The 21580-nt window shown below is 41.1% G+C and overlaps 1 protein-coding gene and 1 pseudogene across 1 annotated transcript in view; one reads left to right on the top strand and one right to left on the bottom strand.

The window, feature by feature from the left end:
• Positions 1–21580, bottom strand: part of PLAC1 (placenta enriched 1) — a 177894-nt gene that overhangs the window by 104093 nt on the left and 52221 nt on the right. The window lies entirely within an intron of this gene.
• Positions 9664–10062, top strand: LOC125931407 (60S ribosomal protein L32-like; annotated as a pseudogene).

Below are 21580 nucleotides of genomic sequence, written 5' to 3' on the forward strand. Positions count from 1 at the left end.
TAACTTTGGCCCCGCTGAGTGAGTGGCCACGTGTCATGTGCCCTTCCTGAGGAACATGCTCCAACTTGTGTCCCCTGCTATATTTGAGCTATTGAAAGTCCCAGCAGGAGCTAAACACCTGCAGCACTGAGTGGTAACCCAGATCGTTACTTTTACTGGGCCAAGCACTAGAGACACAGGAATCCCTTCTCAGATTCCTCACCCCAGTGCCACCAACCTTTCTCTTAGGTTAGTTCCAAAAATAGTGCCCATGTGGGGCCACAGGCTGGTGGGTAAGGGGATGTAAAACATGGAAATACATGTAATATAGCAGGCGGGATGAAATGGAATCGTTCCCTTTTTGGGTCAGGACTGGGAAAATATTGATTATTTCATGTGAATGGAAAAAACTGTCTTGAATCTAGTACCTGATAGAAGAACAGATTAAGGTCTTCTGAGAAGAACTCAAGCTCGGACTTAAAAGCCAATTTTCCAAAACACAGGGCTCACCAGGCTGCTTCAAGTCAGGGGAGTCTGTACACATCCTCTTTGACAAGGAAAATTCAACATGTTGTACATTTGGTCCTGTGGGGAAGAGGGAGGTAGACGACGGCAGCTCTCTTGCACTCTAAAGGCTTGTGTCCCTTATCAGGGCTTGTAGCCGGTCTTTTTCCCTGCCTGGTAGCTAAGGAGTCATTTTGAGACAGACATCTGTTCAGCAATCTGAAAGCCCCAGACAGAAGACGGAGACATTCATTTTCCTTTACTCATAAATGCAGAGGCCAGGGAGGACTGATTTGGTGGCAGCGTTCCATCCTGACCTGGATTGCAGCTGATCTGGGAAGAATAATCCAGGATGACACTTAGGCACTATCCAAACGGTCTTGAATTACCAAGCAAGTCCCAAAAGCCAGCTAGGAGAATACTTTGGAACCTGAAATGGATGTAAGCCGAGAGGTCCTTAATCGGAGGTCTGCTGTTGATGAGGTTACAATGTGGTGAAGTGGAAGAATGCTCATCCAAGAATCAGGACATCTGGGTCCTGGCCCACAACTAACTCACTGCATGACCTTGAGCAAATCCATCTCTTTCTCTGAGCCTCTCTGTTCCCCATCTGTGCAACTCAGGGTAGAACTAGATGCGTTAGGAGTTCCTTTCCAGCCCTGTCTTCCTATGGTTTGAAGATAGGAAAGTTGGTGGCCAAGAGTATCTCTTGCAGGGTACGATGCCAAACCCAGGGTATACAAAGGTGGTTTACTTTTTATTGAATATTAAATAAACAAAGAAAAATCCTTTTCTCTGGTTCAACATCTCCCTTCACCTCAGCCAGCCATCTCGTTTGGCACAGGGAGGACTAGGTGAGAGAATGAGAAGTACTCAGTATGAGCCCTGCCTGCTGCTGGACCAATTGCCCCTTCCAGGACCCCAATTGCAGCTTGGCCCTTGCCCTTTTTCTTCTTCAGCATGACCAAGAATCCTGGTTTTTAGTCTTCATCTTAGAAACCGATGGGATGAACTAATCCCAATAACAAATTGGGCAATAATTCAAGAAGAAATGATAGCCTACTCTTCCAGAGGGCTTACAATGTAATAGGGGGATAATTACAAATCATAAAGATTTCCCAGTGCCCCTCTAATTTTATGCCACTCTTAAGAGTGATGTATCAACAGAAAGAGATCATGAAAGGAATATTAGCATTAAGATTCTGTCACAGATCAGTCATGGGAATAGCTAGATAGAAACAAAGTGCGAATTCAAAATCATTTACAAAGCCTAAGGAAAATGTGTGTTATGCTTTTCTCATCTGAAATCATCTGAAGAGTGACCATAAACTTCTTGTCAAATCAAAACTCTCCCTTTACCCCTGTCAAAGGCAGAAAAGGTCTTTCTAGTTTCTTTCAGACCATCAGTGGAGTCTGTCTTAGGGGATAGATTTAAAGTCTTCTGGGAAGTTCATTGCTCAGTATATGATGTGAGAGTCTACTGGTTGCTAGAGTTAATGTAGCTGCTTTAGCTGGCTAGGTTATGCCCCCTTTCCTCCTCTCACTCTTGGACAAAGTGTGATGTAGTGGAACGAGTGCTGGACTTGGGCTTGTGCCTTAGTGGAATTTATTTAACTTCATCAAGTTTCACTTTCCTGATCTGTACAATGAGGGGAATAATAGCTACTTACCTCATAATTTTGTTTGAGGACTAAATGAGATAATGCATATATAAAGCACCTAGCATAGTGCCTGTTGGGCACACTGTCGATTCTCAATACACAGTAGTTATTCTTAGTTTTAGAGAGGCCTCACAGTGGGGCTGTGTGATAGCTCTGGGCACTTGGAGGTAAGCCTGTGGACTACTGAAAGTAGTTGTGAGGAGAGAAACAGAAGACAGGAAGAGAAGTGAAGGGGCCAAGCAGAAACTTCTCTTGTTTCCTAATGGCCAGCCCTGACTCCAGGAAACAAGTTTAGAAGAAAGGGCTCCCCCAGTCGTCTCTGTAAATGTGGCCAGAGCGGACCATTTTCCCTCCTGCTCTAAGAGTGCACGAGAACATCTGCTAAACCTGCCGTTTTCCCCCAACTCGGACATTTTCCACTCATTTGACTCACAGAAATCAGAGATGAGATTTTTTAGGGTTTTTTTTTTATAGCAAATCCAAGTGTTTTGTCAGTCATGCTTAAGGGGGTATAGCCTTTCAGACGCTGAGCAAGTCTGTAACAGACAACATGGCAAAGAGTGTCAATCCTCCCGTTCCCACTTTGTCAAATGATGTGGTGCTGTGTGATGCTGTGATATGAATCATTCAGGCAGCTGCCATACTGCATTAATTGCAGAGGAGCTGGATTCCATACAAGGTGTTCCCAAAGGTTCATTACTAAATACTCCTCCAGCAGTTCTTTGAAAGGTTGCATTGGGTGACAAGGACACTAAATCCTTCTATGCGTTAGAGCTCCAAGAAAGGACAACTGGAAATTACACCATGGTTTTCCTCTCTTTTCTTTCCAGAAGAGAAAACATAATTACTCACTTGGGCCATTCCCACCCTCTCCTTGATGTTTTCTGGCTTTGAAGGCACTTAAGTTGCTGTTCCCTCGCGTTCAAAGTCTTACACCACAATTTCTTTATGAAAACAATATGTCTTTTAAATTAATGATAAATAAAAGTGAATATGTCACTGGAAGATCATTCTTGTGTAAAGTATCCAGAATTAAAAAGAGTCCAATCACCTCTAACCTCACCCCAATCTCATATCTTAAATTTCAAGCTACTTGGAGACCATCTCCACTCAGATGTTGCACCATTACGTCCCACTCCCTACGCCCCAAACCAAATGTTTCACCTTTGCTCCGAAGCATCTCCTTTTTCTACTTTTTTTTCATTTCTGGTGAGGGCACTACGTACGATGACTCAAACAGCCAGGCCTCGAAACCTTGGGCTCATCCTAGATTTCTCTCTTTCCTTCATCTGCCCTTTCACAGATGACTAAGTTCTGGTTGTTCTGCTTCATGACTTGCCTTTAAATCAGCCTCTGAGTTGCCTACGCCCCTCTGTTGCCACTGCCACAGCTCTGCCCAAAATTCCAGAAGGGTTGCCCTATTGCTCATTGTATTGAATCTAAATTGACCTATCATTCAGGAACCTTACATTCTTTCAGAACGAACCCATAGCTCCAGCCGGGGCTCCATCCTCCTTGTATCGGTATGAACCACAAACCACATTCACTCCTGCTTCCGGGCCTGTGTTTGTTTTTGTGCCCACCTTCTATCGCCCCGAATTTACACATCTTCGTATCTCTGAGGGCCTCTGACAAGGTCCGCTTCCTCCAGCAAGCTCTCCCTGACTTATCTAGCATATAGGCACTACCCTCTGTGCCTGTTGCCTCCACCATGATATTTTAGCAAATATTCAGATGATATAAAGGAAAAAATATTGAAAGAGTCAGGAAACCTGGGTGCTAGTCCCGGCCTTGCTTTTGACTCAATATGCGACATTGGACATTGGGCAGTCACTCCCCTTTGGGTGTTGGTGTTCTCCTAAGCAAAATTAGAGAGTGAAACCACAACACTGTTTCTCAGGGACAGGTTATTTGCACAGCACCTTCACATTTGCTGTACCTGCAATCAATCTCTACTTTTATTTAAGTAGAAGTTTCCTATCTTTCTTTTTGATTGAAATACATTTTTCTGGGAAGCCTGGGTGGCTCATTCGGTTGAGTGTCCGACTTCAGCCCAGGTCATGATCTTGTGGTTTGTGAGTTCGAGACCCGTGTCAGGCTCTGTGCTTGGAGCCTGGAGCCTGTTTCTGATTCTGTGTCTCCCTGTCTCTCTGCTCCTCCCCTGTTCACGCTCTGTTTCTCTCTCTCTCTCTCTCTCTCTCAAAAATAAACATTAAAAACAATTTAAAAAAAAGAAATACATTTTTCATTGTGGTAAAACATATAGAACATAAACTTTACCGTTTTAATAATTTTTAAGTGTCCAGTTAAGTGACATTAAGTACATTCACACTATTGTGCAATCATCACCACCATCCGTCTCCAGAACTCTCTCCCAAATATTGCAACACTGGAAGTCCATACACGTTAAACAATAATTCACCATTTCCTCTTTCCCTAGTCCCTAGCAACCACTATTCTACTTTCTGTCTCTCTGAGAGTATTCTAGGTACCTCATATAAGTGGAATCATAGAGCAACTGTTTATTTTGTCTCTGGCTTATTTCATTTAGCATAGTGTCTTCAAGGTTCATCCATGCTGTAGCATGTGTCAGAATCATGTACATTTTTCATAAAAGGAAATGATCACATCTGTGAAGTCATGATTTTATGGAATGGCTATATATTTTTCTAATATACATTAAGATAAATATGTAACAATAAAAATAAAGTTTGTGTGCCTCAGTCCTGTCAGTAGTGTGTGCCTCGTTTTCAGGGAACACCTGACTCAATCATCTTCACAGGCTTATCAAGCACGAAAAATATATGCCTCAGGGCAGCAATGGCTTTCAAACATGGCTGATTATCAGGAGGCTTCAAGTGGTTTTGAGAACAGACCTGAGGCCTATCCCAGACCTACTGAATCAGAATCTCTGGGGATGGCCTGGGAGTCTGTGTGTGAACAAGCTCCTGAGGTGTTCATGATGATTAGTCAGGTTTGGGGGCACTACCCCACAACTGACTTGAAGGCAGGGTGCCAGGTCTATGCCACTTTTTAAAAAGCTTTTAAAAATTTGTTCATTTTGAGAGAGAATGAATGGGGGAGGGGGGGGAGAGAGACAGAGAGAGAGAGAGAGAGAGAGAGAGAGAGAGAGAATATCCCAAGAAGGCTCTGTGCAGTCAGCACAGAGCCTGATGCAGGGCTTGAACTCATGAACTGTGAGACCATGACCTAAGCTGAAACCAAGAGTCGGATACTTAATTAACTGAGCCACCCAGATGCCCCTATCTATGCCTCTTTTACGTTTCCAATTGCACAGTGCTGGTCACAGAGGTCAAACTCAAAAATATCATATTGGCTGATAAATTGAGAACTTCCAGAAATAGAAAAGAGATGGAATTTTAAATTAACTTTTTTCTTTTCAGCAGTGTGTCCCCCCCCCCAACTAGTTCCTCTGTAAAAGAGGCATAATGACACCCTACCTTATGGGGTAGCTGTGACTCAAATTGGATAATATGTGGGAAAGCAATGACTGTTACAAAAATTTCTTGTACACTTCTTCTGAGCCCAGCATCATGCCAAGGGCTATGGAAGACAGACAAGAAGTTTAAAACATGATTCCTGTTCTCACAGAGCTCAGGATCTGCTCGAGGAAACCAAACTAACCCAGATGGAACAAGTGAGAAGCAAGGACTTCCGAGTGGGGCAGAAATTCAAGCCAGGTGCTCTCTGGGCAGGCTTCATGGGCAAGGCTTGAGCTGAGCCCTGAAGGAAAAACAGAACTTAGAGACAGAGAGAGACAGAAGAGGCCAGAACATTCCAAGAGCAGGGAATGGCATCAGACGTGGCAGAGGCGGTTACCCATGTGGTATATTTGAGTTGGCCCAATAAGACTCGTCTCATCACACAACGCCCCAAAATAACACTGGAAATTTGACTGTTTAGAATTCTGTTCCTTATGATGGCTCTTCTGGAAATGCAAACACACCTGGGCTAGTTTGTATATGACCTCACTTACACCTTAGTGTGCATTAGCTAAATCAGAATGCTTTCTCCTCAACATCTGGACGAGATGGGTGGGCTGAGGGATGGGACTCTGATTGGTGGAGGCTCAGGAAAGGGTCATTTTGGAGCCCCAGGAACAGTTCCAGCTGGGAATCCAGAAAGCGGTGTGGGGGCCCAGGGAGGGCAGCAGGTATCAAGGCTCTAAACTGCCAATGACAATGTCATTGTGAACACAAGGAAGGAGACAAGTCCTAACCAGAATCAATTTCAAATAATTTCTTCTGTTGATGTGTTTAGAGGCCTTTGCAAACCAGGTTAACTTACAGATTTCTATTAGAAAAGCATCAAGCTTCCATGCTGAACAAATGATGGGTACACATGGGTTATTTCATTTGATGGGTGTTTGGGAAGAGGGACTGTGACAGGCATAGAGATGTGGTTCTTTGGAAACAGGCCTGTAACAGGCTCTCTTGGTCATTTCATACCCAGGCTCTCCCTCCCAGCCCCTTTGCAGTTTGACTCTTGGGCTTGACCTCAGGTTGGAAAAAAGTTTCCTTTGCAAAGACTATGTATTTTTTTTTTGTCTCCCAGCGTCTGCTGCTCTCAGCAGAGCTGGTTTCTTGAATAGCTGCGATTAAAGACAGAGGCCCTTTCTCTTCCTTCTCTGGGCTGTGAGGAAGCTGGTTTCCCACATAGGGCTGCACTTGGGGCATCTCTTCCTGGTCAGCCCTCCATTCTCTGAGGCCATTACACCAGTTAATCCAGCCAGCCAGCTAGCCAGCCTTGGAAGGTTTGGCTTGGAAGGTCCCAAGTAACTTAGGCAAAGATATTTAGAAAAATGTCTACAAAACTTGACTCTGGGGCTTCAGGAATGAGTCTATGACAGTGAATCCTGTCCACCTTTTTAAAATTTTACTACTTTCCTCACAGAGCCAGTACACATCCTGCCTGTGGGACATTTTTGTTTTCCCTACTCCAATTAGGCATGTCCATAATCAATCACTGAGTTAATTCAAACTATTCCTTCAGAGCTCACAATGTGCTAAGCTTTATATTGGAAAGAGGAAGTGAAAGGCAAGGCTATATATTCAGAGAAAATATATCCTCTCCCTACACAACACACATACACAAAACATAGTTAGTTCCCAAGAGGAGACAGTAGAAGGTTAAAGTCAAAATTACTGCAGGGGAAGAGCAATCAGTGTCAACAGAATTTGGAAAAGGAACAGTGAAATTCAGGAGGGGGAAGTGGTCTAGTAAGGCTTCCAATAGGAAGTGGCTGTGAGCTAGACTTGGACAGATAAGCCACATTTAGAAAATATATTGACATAAGTTTTATCATCCTATCACCCTTGCCTGAAAAATCTCAAACAATTCCTCCAGAATCACAGCCTGGCATTCAAGGCTGTTAGTCATATGGCTCCACTTCCCTAGTAACTCCTAATGTTCTGCTACACAGGATTCCTCACCCACCCCCATTTACATTTGGTCTCTTGAGCATCCCCACATGTCTATACCTTGGCTTTCTCTGTGTTCCACCTTCACTCCTTCCCTCCCCTCCAATTCTCCAATGTCACCTATTCCTCATCAAGTTCAAAATCACTTCACCCTTGACTCATCCCTGCCAACACACATCCAGTTATGTCTCCCTCCCCTGAAATTCCTCAACACGTAAGGCATGTCTCTCATCCGATACACCACATCTAAACCACTTGCTAGAAGAGTTAACAGTAGTATATTATGGGATGCAGCAAAAGCAGTTCTAGTGGGATTCGTAGTGATTTATTCCTACATTAAGGAAGAAGAAAAAGCTCAAATAGACAACCTAACTTTACACCTCAAGGAACTGGAAGAAAAAACAACAAACTAAGTGCAAAATCAGTAGAAGGAAGGAAATAACAAAGATCAGAGCAGAAATAAATGAAATAAAGACTAAAAAGACAATAGAAAAGATCTGTGAAATTAAGAGCAGCTTTTTAAAAAGATAAATAAAACAGACAAACCTTTAGTTAGACTTACCAAGAAAAAAGGAGAGAGGACTCAAATATATAAACATAAATGAAACAAGAAACATTAGAAATGATACCACAGAAATGCAAAGAATCATAAAAGACTACAATGGGTAACTATGAAACAATAAATTGTGCAACCTAGAAGAAATGAATAAATTCCTAGAAATATACAGCCTACAAAGACTGAATCATAAAGAAATAGACAATCTAAACAGATGGATTACTAGTAAGGAATCCATAATCAAAAACCTCACAACAAAGAAAACTCCAGGACCAGATGGTGTCAGGGGTGAATTCTATAAAAAGCTTAAAGAATTAATAACAATCTTTCTCAAGCTCTTCTAAAAAATGGAAGAGGAAGGAACACTTCTAGCTAGACTCATTTTACGAGGTCAGCATTACCCTGATACCAAAACCAGACAAAGACACCAGAGGAAAAAAAATAAGCCAATATTCCTCATGAACATAAATGTAAAAATCCTCAACAAAATATCATCAAACTGAATTCAACCGTACATTAAGAGGATAATATACCATGATCAAGTGGGGTTTATTCCAGGGATGCAAGGATGTTTCAATATCCACAAATAAATCAATGAGATACATCACATTAATAAAATGAAGGATAAAAATCATATGATTATCTCAATAGATGCAGAAAATGCATTTGACAAAATTTAACATCCATTCATGATAAAACAAGACACTCAAAAAAACAGGTAGAGAGGGAATATACCTCAACATAATAAAGGCTACATATGACAAGCCTACCACCAGTATCATATTCAATGTGAAAAGCTAAAAACTTTTCCTCTAAGATCAGGAACAAGACAAAGATGCCCACTCTCACCACTTTTATTCAACACTGTACTGGAAGTCCTAGCCACAGCAATTAGACAAGAAAAAGAAATAAAAGACATCCAAATTGGAAAAGAGAAAGACTTTTTCTATTTGCAGAAGACATGATATTATACATGGAAAATGCAAAGATTCTACCAAAGAAGCTGTCAGAACTAATAAATAAGTTCAATAAACTTTCAGGGTACAAAATCAATATACAAAAATCAGTTGCAGTTCTGTATGCTAAAAATGAACAGAAAGAGAAATCGAGAAAATAATCCTGCTTGCAATTGCATCAAAAAGAATAAAATACCTAGGAATAAATTTAACCAAGGAGGTGAAAGATCTGTAAACTGAAAATTATGACACTGATGAAAGAAACTGAAGATGACACAAATAAATAAGATACTCTGTGCTCATAGATGAGAAGAATTAATACTGTTAAAATGTCCATGCCACACAAAGCAATCTCCAGATTCAATGCAATCCCTATCAAAATTCTACCAGCATTTTTCACATAAATAAAATAAAACAATCTTAAAATTTATATGGAACCACAAAAGACCCAGAAGAGCCAAAGTAAGTTTGAGAAAAAAGAATAAAGTTGGAGGCATTACACTTCTTGATTCTAAGCTATGTTACAGAGCTATAGTTATCAAGGCAGTATGACCTTGGCACTGCACTGCCTGCAGAGATGTCTGCCCTCAGACTTCTGGTGAAGCCCGAAATCATTAAAAAGAGAACCAAGAAGTTCATTTCGCACCAGTCAAAATTAAACGCCAAGTGGCAGAAACCCAGAGGCATTGACAATAGAGTGCACAGAAGACTCAAGGGCCAGATCCTGATGCCCAACATTTGGTTATGAGAGCAACAAGAAAACAAGGCACATGCTGCTCAGTGGCTTCCAGAAATTCCTAGCCCACAACGTCAAGGAGCTTGAAATGCTGCTGATGTGCAACAAATCTTACTGTGCGGAGACTGCTCACAATGTGTCCTCCAAAGCCACTGTGTAAAGGGCAGCCCAGCTGGCCATCAGAGTCACCAATCCCAATGCCAGGCTGCACAGTGGAGAAAATTACTAGACAGACAGCTTATGTGCACATTGCATTTGTGTTAATAAAACTACAAAAAGAAACCCAGTATGGTATTTACATTAAAACACATATAGGTCAATGAAACAGAATAGAGAGCCCAGTAATAAACTCATACATATATGATCAATCAATCTATGACAAAGGGGTCAAGAATACACAGTGGGGAAAGGATAGTCTCTTCAATAAATGGTGTTGAGAGGGGCGCCTGGGTGGCTCAGTCGGTTAAGCAGCGGACTTCAGCTCAGGTCATGATCTCATGCTTTGTGAGTTTGAGCCCCGCATTGGGCTTTGTCCTGACAGCTTAGAGCCCGGAGCCTGCTTCCGATTCTGTGTCTCCCTCTTTCTCTGTCCTTTCCCCACTCTCTCACTCTCTCTCTGTCCTTTCCCTGCTCTCTGTCTCTCTCTCTTTCTCTCAAAAATAAAGATTAAAGAAAAAATGAAAATAAAAAAATAAATGGTGTTGAGAAAACCGGACAGCCATATGCAAAATAATGAAACTGGACCCTTACACTATACACAAAAATCAACTCAAAATAAATTAAAGACTTGAACATAAGACCTGAAACCCTAAAACTCCTAGAAGAAAACAGAAAAAGTTCCTTGACGTCAGTCTTGGCAATAATTTTTTTAGATTTGACACCAAAAGCAAAGGCAATAAAAGCAAAAACAAATAAGTGGAACTTCACCAAACTAAAAAGCTTTAGCACAGCAAAGGAATCCATCAACAAAATGAAAATAAACCTACCGAATGAGAGAAAATGTTTGCAAATCATATCTGATAAAGGGTTAATAACCAATATATAAACAGAACTCTCACGGCTCTATAGCAAAAAACCAATCTGCATTTAAAAACAGGCAGAGCAACTAAATAGACATTTTCCCAAAGAAGACATACAAGTGGCCCAATAGGTACATGAAAAGGTGCTCAACATCACTAACCGTCAGGGAAATGCAAGTCAAAACCATAATCAGATATCACCTCACACCTGTTGGAATAGCTATCATCAAAAAGATGAGGGGCGCCTGGGTGGTTCAGTTGGTTAAGTGTCTGACTCTTGATTTCGACTCAGGTCATGATCTCACAGATCATGAGATAGAGCCCCGCATTGGGCTCTGCCCTGACACTGCAGAGCCTGCTTGGGATTTCCCTCTCTCCCTCTCTCTCTGCCTCTCCTCTGCTTGCACGTGCACATACTTGCTTGCTCTCTCTCTCAAAAACAAATAAATAAGCATAAAAAAGAAATGTTAATTTAAAAAAAGTTAAGGGATAACAAGTGTTGGCAAGGATGTGAAGCAAAGGGAACCTTTGTGCACTGTGGATAGGAATGTAAATTGGCACGGCCACTCTGGAAAACAGTATGCAGCTTCCTCAAAAAATTACAAATAGTACTACCATATGACCCAGCAATCCCATCACATTTTAATGTGACACACACACACACACACACACACACACACACACACACTGGAATATTATTTGTCCCTGAGAAAGGCAAAAATCCTGCTATTTGTGACAACACGGATGGACCTTGAGGGCATTATACTAAGTGAAATGAGCCAAATAAAGACAGATTCTGTATGGTATCACTTATATGTGGAATACTTTAAAAGGAAGTCAAAGTCTTAGAAACAGAGAGTAGAAAAGTGGTTGCCAGGAGCTGGGGGGGCGGGTAGGGGAAACAGAGAGAGGTTGGTAAAAGGATACCAGCTTCCAGCTATCAGATGAGCAAGGTCTGAGGAGGTGATGTAAAACATCGTGACTATAGTTGGTAACACTGTATCATATCATTGAAATTTGCTAAGAGAGTAGAATGTAAATGTTCTACAAAAAAAAAAGAGATAAATACCTGAGGTGATGGATGTGTTAACTAACCAGATGATGAGAATCCCTTTCACACTGTATATCAAATGGCTGATGGGGCCCCTGGGTGGCTCAGTCAGCTGAGCGTCCAACTTTAACTTGGGTCATGATCTCATGGTTCACGAATTCGAGCCCCACATCGGGCTCTGTGCTGACAGCCCGGAGCCTGGAGCCTGCTTTGGATTCTCTGTCTCCCTCTCTCTCTGTCTCTCCCCCACCCCTCTCTCTCTCTCAAAAATAAGTAAAAGTTAAAAAAATATCAAATGGCTGTGATGTATACTTTAAATATCTTACAATTTTACTTGTTATACCTCAATAAAGTTGAAAAATAAAAGCAATTACACACACACACACACGTTAACCATTATTAAGGCTTTTATGTTACTAGGCACTAGGTGAAGCATTTTGTGAGCATTGCATTTGATTGGCAGAACGATCTTGTCAGGAAGATGCAATTATTATTCTCATTTTATGGATGAGGGACTGGATGCTCTGTGGGGTTCACTTGGCCAACGTCATACAATCAGTAAGTGGTGAAACTCGCCTTCTTGTGGCCTCTCCTATCTGGGCACATAGGTATGGAGAGGTACAATGTAAGCAAACCATTCTTATATGAATCCATCCATATTCCGAAACTTTGAGAGAGAGGGTAGAGAGAGAAAGAGGGAGCAAGGGAGGGAGAGAGTGGGCACACAGTTGAAATTGTGTGGGTAATTCTATCCACCATTCCACTTTGCTTTGCCTTGGAGTTAACTTAAACTGAGAGATGTGAATCTGCTGTTCCCTCATATGGTGTTGGTTCCTGTGAGCCTCTCATGAATGATTCTCATGCTTAAACATATGTGCTTTCGAAATTCAATATGGTCCCTAAATGCAAGCCGATTGGCATGGTTCTCAACTAAAGAGTGATCTGGTACAACGTTGGAGGAAATAATAAAGACAAGCCCGTGCTGGACTTACCAAAAATGGTATATCTGTCTCCAGTGTAGCACCTTTCAAAGGAACTTTTGAGGGGTATTTCGTCTATAAATTGTTATGTTTTTGCTCACCAGGAACCTAACCCCTCATAAGATATGACTTTCCTATACTTGTCTTGATTCCCCAACTGGTGTGAAAACTCCATGTGAGTAGAGCCTCTATCCTAAACTATTTTATATTCCTTCCAAGTGCCTAGCAAAGTAACTTGAAAATAATAGGAGTTGAACAAATCAATGTCAAAGATTATTCATGAGACATGTTAATTTTCCCAGCAGGTTTAAGGTTACTGAGATATCCTCTCAAGCTACCCACAAAATGGAAGAGAAGATTTGTACTACCGTGTCTATCCCATGACTCGTTGGCATTCTCTGTACTATTTCTAGAAATAGAATCTGTCTGTTCCCATCCCTCACTGGGTCAACCGAGCACCTGGCAGTTTCCTATTGATGCCTGTTCAGCTGTCACCTTCAAACTCCTGGTTCTGTTTGCTCAGTGTGCCTCCTAGAGTAGGCCTGACTATTTCGGGTCTGAGTTACAGCTGTCAGCGTTTCAGGCGTACCTCACGTATTTCTAGAATTAGGTGGAAATATTTGAAGCCTGAAAAAGGAGCTATAACGTTCTGAGTATGAAGGAAATATTTAGGCAAGTATCAACTGGCAGCACAGAAGGCCAACTAAGAAGAATTGAGTCCCTGGTGATAAAATGAGATGAGAACAACATAGCCAAGCCATCTTGGGTTACTTGCATTTTAGTAGCATGGGGTGAGTTACCAAACTATTTATGTTATTTTTATTAGCATGCGATTAAGGAATTGACCCAATGTGAGACTGTTTGCTATAAATGTGAAATGACGGAATGACTGAACACATTTGCTTTGCTTTGCTCTAATAGAGAATAATTGTAATTCCTTAATTTAAAAAGCCATTCCGGTTGTACATATGTCCTAGGGATGCTTTGAAAGTCAAGCTGTACCTCTTGGACCTCATTCTTTCCAGTTCTGGGTAACAGTTTCTACTCTCCAATCTGATAGGGTTCAACACTGACCTGCAGGAATTATACTGTGATTCTGTACCAAATTATTAAGATATGATTAGTTCTCTTGGAGTTGGGCCCAGAAAAAGTAGAGGAGATTTTATGGAATGGCAAGGTACCAAGGCAAGATGATGATGATAGAGATTTCTTCAGCTTCCAAGATCAAATTCAATTTGGTGACTGAATGCAGGCGAGGCCAATCATCTCTTCTCTTACAATGCATAGTTATTTGGGATTCCTTTATCCAAGAGTGTGTCAGGGGAGGAGTCAAACCCGTCTTCAATTTTGCCTTTTAATAACTTTGCCATTTCATAATTTCGCTTTTGTCATGCACACTGGAAAAAAACAAAACCTTAAAAGTAACTAACAACCCCTCTGTCATTGAGATCCCCCAGATAAAAGCTATTAGTGGAATCAAATAAAAGTTCTGGAGATGAAAAGGGTAGTGATTGTGGTGCCAGCGCGACAAAGACCATAGGCTCAATCCTTAAAAGGATCAGTTGGCTTTACTTTCTGTCTGTATTTACAGACTGCTTCCCAGATGATTCCGAGGCAGGTAGTTCAGGCACCACGCTTGGAGAAACACTACCTTAGAGACTAAACATAGTCATGTCCACAGTCCAAAGGAAATTAAAATCCTGAGAGCCATTGCCCTTAAATTCTTTTCAAATCTTACTTTTCGTGGGAATCTGTGCCTTTCTGCTGAGTCTATTCCTGCTTCCTTCTAGCCCATAAATGACTGGCATGGAGGTCATGGATTTAAATTGTGGGTTGAAGAAGTTGAAAACTTAAAATTTCAGCTCTAGTGCTAATTTGCAGTCTAGTTTCAACTTAATAAGTCAGTCATTTCCCCCTTTGTCAATTGAAAGCCCGTCTAAGAAACATCTGGCAAATTTTGGATGAAAAGCACGGGGAAAATGCTTGCATCACAAGATGAGTTTTTTCTCTACCTACGGTTGCCAGAGTCTGCACACACAACAAAATTGAATTACAGATAAAGGGTGACTAATTCTTTGGCGTAAGTATGTCCCATGCAATATCTGGGATATACTCATCCTGAAAATTCATTGGTTATCTGAAATTCAGACTTAACTGGGCATGCTGTATTTTATCTGGCAGCCCTATCTCTACCACCACCCTTTTCCTGGAGCCTGCACTTGCCAAGACTTGGGCAACAGAAGAGAGCGTTTTGTAACTCAAGGCCGGGAAGGAAATGAGCGCTCATTTAGCATAATGCAGGACAGGAGAAACGCTAGCAGGGGATTAACCTTCCACGCTGGAGAAATGCAGGCATATTCTGGGGATGGGGAGCAGGAGGCTAATGGAGGGGAATGGAGGGGAGGACAGAGCGTGCTTGGGCAAACACACACATAATCCAACTTGCTCCTCCTGCAGCCGCAGAAAAAAAATAGAGAACCAAGGACCTCCTCACACAGAAGGCTTCTGTCATTTTCCACCGCCACCATCAAAGGGAATGAGGCATTTCTATACCAAAAGGCACAATCTTGGAACCGTAGCTTGGCTTTTTTATTATCTCCTATGTCCATCCACAATTGTGAGTTAAGAATTTAGATTGCAAAACTCACTGTGCTCTCTGGGTTCCACGGGCTCCTTTTCCCCCCCAGGTCAGGTTGTGCAAGGGGCTCCCGGCTTCTTGTGCTATGCTGCTCTGCTCTGCAAAAACCCAGCCTCACTCCTTTCTTTCCTGCAAGGCGCAAGTCTTTTTTCCCCATGGCTCCTGTCAGTCTTCACCTCCTAGTCCACTTTTCCAGCCTCTGGCTCTCTAAGAGCCAACATATCTCTCTGCTATCATTCTGATCTTCCTGCCCAAATATGGATTTACAATGGCAAAGCAACCACTTTGCCCTGAATTCAACCAAATAGGGGTACGTGGAGGTCATAGGTAACTGACAAGGGTGGAGGTGGTTTCAAAAATTAAAAGAATTTTCTTCCTGATAAAAAAGAAAGCATGCTCGTTGTAAAAGAATCCAAACAAAATGTAAAAGAAAGGAAAATAAAATACCCTTAATCACAAGACCTAGAGATAACCACTCTGGCCATTTTAGAGAGCATTTTTCAATATTCATTTGTTCATTCATTCTTTCAAAAACAACGTATTAGTGCCTGCTACGTGCTAAACACTGTTTGAGGCTCAAGGAATGCATCTGTAAACAAAGTAGAAAAACAAAACTACCTACATGGCTCTATTTACATATGCACACAAACCCATCCACAATAGAATTTTACGTTAATGGGCTCATACAAGACACGCTATTTTGTAACCTGCTCTTTCGTGGAATAATGTGTCACGGACCTCCTTATACGTCATCAAGTACTGATTTACGTCATCCTCTTAATGTCGACCTTGTATATTCTATAGTATATACGCACCACAATTTATTTAATCATCTCCCTAACAGACATTTATTTCCCATTTCTGCTACTGTAAAAAAAACAGAGCAATGAGTATACTTGTACGTGTATATCTCTACGTGCTCGTCCAATCATCTTATTAGGAAAAATTCCTGGTTTTGCTCCTATCTCACTTCTTGTTTCTTCTCAGTCTCTTTTGCTATCTTTCCCTTCTCTGATTAATCTCTGAATGTTAAAGCCCTTCACCCTCTTTTCTAGCTTCACCTCCCCCTAGATTATCTCATACAATCCCATGGCTTTAAACAGTATCTATATGCTGCTTATATCTACAATTTTGATATCTCCTCTGGAGCTCTAGACTCCTATCCAACGGTCTTTTTTTTAGAATCTCCGCTTGTATGTCTGGCATTGGATCTCAAAGTTAATGTCACCAAAAGAGAACCCTTAATTTTGTCCCCCAAATATATTCCTACCTTGGCCTTCTATACTTCAGACAACGGCATCACCAACCATGCAGTTATTCGGGCCCCAAACAAGGCATCAGTCTGGTTTCTCCTCTTTTCTTTACCCTCAGCCCCCTTTCAAATGTTTTCAAGACTATCTCCAAAACACAGTTCAGATCTGTCCCTTTCTCTCTATATTTGCCACCTTCATTTGCTACCATCTGAATCCAGGCCACTCCAGCCTCTCACCCAGGCTACTGCATTAGCTTCCTAATTTCTCTTTCAGTTTCCCCTGTTGTTCTTCTGCACTCCTTTCTTTACATAGTAGTCAAAGGCCCTACAATAATCATACTAACGATACAAGAATACAAGCATTTACTTTAAACTCAGAAAAAGAAGACAAGCTTGTGCCTGACATTGTAATCGAAGACCCAGCAAACACAATAGTATAAGAAAAAGAAATAAGACATGCAAGGATTGGGAAGAAAGAAAAAACGATCATACTTGCAGACGATACAGTTGCCTACATATAAAATACAATAGAATTTCCAAGCCATTAAAACTGTGAGGATTCAACAAGTGTGCTGCATCTAGTAGTGTGAAAAATCAGTATCGTTTCACTTCACCGAAAACAACCAATTAGAGCAGGTAGTGTTTAAAAAGGAATTCTACTAGTCAGAGTATATATTCTTGGCAAGGATCTAGAAATACATATACACACAGGTCTTGGGTAAGACCTTTATGAAAGATTTTTGGAACTCACAAAAGATGACCTTGTACTTCCAGTTCCAGGACAAGATGAGGTGGAAGTAATTTTCCCTATTTGTCCCACTAGGTTCAGGTAAAACCTGTCGATGTTATGCATAAAATAAACATAAGAAGCCTCTGATAGGTGGAGAGAAGGCTCAAATAGACTGGCTCCGGATTTGGGGAACTGACGAGCCACATCGGTAAGTCCCTTCTGTGTTTCTCTGGCCTCGTCTATCCCAGACTGGGTGCCAGAGAAACTGGCAACCCCAAAACACCCACAAGGACAGACCAAAACGAGTCCCAACAAAGCCCGCTCTCTCTAGCCAAAGTACCAGGAGAGGAGCAACGTAGTAGAACAGACAACTTTTAACAATACAGTAATGTTCCCTACGCCAGCTAAATACCCGCAGGAAAACAAAAACATTGGGGTACCACTTCCCCTTCTGCCAGCACAGGCAGATTTTAGAGAGCCTGGACTTCACCCTCCCCCAGACTGTAAAGAGGCAGCACAACCTCATAAAGGGCTGAGTGGGAAGCCAGGATTGTAACAGGGTCCCTCCTCACGTGGAGTAAGTGACAGTAATGAGGCTGTACATCTTCGTCCTCCACCGCAGCATTGCCAGAGAAGGCCTGCTAAACCACAAGATTTCAAGAACATATACCGAATGATAATATATGCCCAAAATATCAAAATCATTTGTCACACCAAGAACCAGGAAAATCTAACATGAAGGAGAAAAAACAATCGACAGATGCCAAGACAGAGATGCCATAGCTGTTAGAATTACCCAATAAAGATTTTACAGCAGCCTTCACAAAAATGTTTGCGCCGGGGGCGCCTGGGTGGCTCAGTCAGTCAAGCGCTTGACTCTTGACTTCGGCCCAGGTCATGATCTCATGGTTCATGAGTCCGAGCCCCGCATCGGGTTCTGTGCGGACAGCACAGAGCCTGCTTGGGATTCTTTCACGCACCCTCTCTCTGTCCCTCCCCCACTCATACACGCGCACACGTGCTCTCTCTCTCTCTCTCAATAAATAAACCTTTAAAAATAATGTTTGAGTCAATAATTACAAATATAAAAACAAAGGGTAAAACACCCTTATCAAAGAAATAGAAGATATAAAGAAGAGCCAAATGGAAATTTCAGAACTGAAAAAGCAAAATAACCAAAATAAAAAAAAAAAATCAGTGGAAGGGCTCCAAAAGCAAAAAACAAAACACAAACTCAGTGGGTGGGCTCGATAGCAGAATGGAAGAGGCAGGAAAAAATAGTTGTAAACTTGATGATAAAAAAAAATAGAAATTACTCAGGATGAACAACAGAAGGAAAGTAGACAAAAAATATGAACAGAGCCTCAAGGACCTATGGGATTATATCTAAAGATATAATATTCGTGGCATCAGAATCCCAGAAGAAGAGGAGAAAGAAGACAGGGCTCAAAAAGTAGTCAAAGAAATGCTGGCTGAAAACTTCTCAAATTTGGCAAAAGACACAAATACACCTACAGATTCAAGAAGCTTAGTGAATCTAGGGGTGCCTGGGTGGCTCAGTCAGTTAGGCATCTGACTCTTGATTTCAGGTCAGGGCATGATCTCACGGTTGTGAGATCCCGTCCTGGGCATGGAGTCTGCTTAAGATTCATTCTCATTCTCTCTCTCCCTCCCTTCCTCTCTCTCTCCCCTCTCACCTCCTCCCCAGCTCCCATATGCTCTCTAAAAAAAAAAAAAAAAAAAAAAAAAAAAAAAAAAAGGACAAAGGAAGATAAACCCAGAGAAATCTAATTCTAGATACATAGTCAAACTTCTGAAAACTAAAAACAAAGAAAAAAGTCTTCAGAGAAATAATACTTTTACCTATCAGGGAAAAACAAATTCCAGTGACAGTGGGTTTCTCATCAGAACCTGTGAAGGTCACTAGAAAGTGGCATAATGTTTTTCAAGTGCTGAAAGAAAAGAATTGCCAAGACAGAACTCTACATTCAGAAAAAGTATCCTTCAGAAATGAAGGAGAAATCAAGGCATTCTCAGATAAAAGAAAATTAAAAGAACTGGTCACTAGTACACCAACACTTAAAGAATGGCCAGAGGAAGTTCTTCAGAAAGAAAGAAGGATGAAAGAAAGGATCTACAAACATCAGGAAGTAAGAGGAACAAAGAAAGAGCAAAACATAAGGGTAAATACAATGGGTCTCCTTCTCTTGAGTTTTCTAAATTATGTTTCATGCTTGAATCATAAAATAAAACCCTGTCTTAATACATTTATCAATGTATGTAGAGGAAATATTTAGGGCAATTTTAAACTGGGGAGGAGGTAAGGGGACATAAAGGAAGGAAGTTTACACATTTTTCTCTACTAGGTAAAATGTTGACAGCAGTAGACTGTAAAGAGTTATGTATATACCTATACAAAGAGATACACACACACACACAAAACCTATAGATAGGGGCGCTTGGGTGGGTCAGTTGGTTGAGCTTCCGACTCTTGATTTTGGCTCAGGTCATGATCTCATGGTTTGTGGGTTTGAGCCCCGCATTGGGCTCCACACTGACGGTGTAGAGCCTGCTTGAGAGTCTCTCCCTCTCTCTCTGCACCTCCCCTGCTCTCTCTGTCTCTCAAAATAAATAAACTTAAAAATAAAAATAAATAAAAATTTTGTAGATACATCAAGTGAAACTCTAAAGAACTCTCAAGTAACCCACGGGAAGATAAAAAAATAAAAACATAGAAACAAAAGATAGAAAAAACAGAAAACATCAAAAATGGAGATGACCAAAATGTCACTCAACAGGTGAATGGTTCAAAAAACTGGGCTATGTCCATACCATGGACTCATGTTCAGCAATGAAAAGGAGAAAATTATTGATACACACAACTTGGATGAATATCCAGGGAATTAAGATGATTAAAAAAATATAATCTCAGGGGCACCTGGGTGGCTCAGTCGGTTAAACATCCAACTTCGGCTCAGGTCATGATCTGGCGGTTCACGAGTTTGTGCCCCACGTCGGGCTCTATGCTGACAGCTCAGAGCCTGGAGCCTGCTTCAGATTCTGTGTTTCCCTCTCTCTACCCCTCCCCTGCTTGCACTCTGTCTCTCTGTCTCTCTCTCAAAATAAATTAAAATTTTTAATAAAAAAATGTTTTAATAAAACATTTTTTAAGATAATTTCAGAAGTTCACATACTGTATGATTCCATTTACATAACATTCTTAAAATGACAAAATTGTAGAGATGAAAAGATTAGTGGTCTCTGGGAGTTAAAGATGGGGTGGGTGTAACTGTAAAGGGGCAGCATGAGGGATCTCTTTGTGGTGATGGACTAGTTCTGTATCTTGATTGCAATGGTGGTTAGACAAAGCTACACGTGATAAAATGGCTTAGAACTATACACAAACATTGTGCCAGTCTCAAATTCCTGGTTTTGATAGTGTACTCTAGTTATGTAAAATGTAATTGCTGATAGTAAGTTTCAGTTATGCAAGAAAAATAAGTTCTAGGCACCTGTGTACAACATTTTGCCTAGAGTTAACAATTCTGCATGTTCCGCTTAAGAATTTGTTAAGAGGGTAGATCTCATGTTAAGTTTCTTACCAGAAAACACCAACCAAAAGAAAAAGGGACAGGAGGAAACTTTCAGAGGTGATGGATATGCTTATTACCTGATCGTGGTCTTAGTTTCACAGGTATATGCATATCTTCAAACTCATCAAATTGTACACATTAAGTGTGTCCAGTTTGGGGTATATCAATTTTTTCCTCAATAAAACTGTTTAAAAAAACAAAATGTAACCACTGTGAGAAAATGGGCAAATAGTACAGGATGTCTCTGTACTACATTTCCATCTTCCCATGAATCTATAATTACATCGAAATAAGACCTTTCAAAAAAGGTAACCTCAAAAAGCAGAGATATACAATGATCATGTATGAGAAGACTCAACATCAAGATGTCAATTCTCTTCAAATTGATCTATAAATTTAGATCAGTTTTCAGTCAAAATCATAATGGGATTTTTTAATGGATCTTAACAAGCTGATTCTAGAACAGAATAGACAAAACAGTTTC

The sequence above is a fragment of the Panthera uncia genome, chromosome X (genome assembly GCF_023721935.1).
Source record: "Panthera uncia isolate 11264 chromosome X, Puncia_PCG_1.0, whole genome shotgun sequence".
NCBI classification, from domain to species: Eukaryota; Metazoa; Chordata; class Mammalia; order Carnivora; family Felidae; genus Panthera; species Panthera uncia.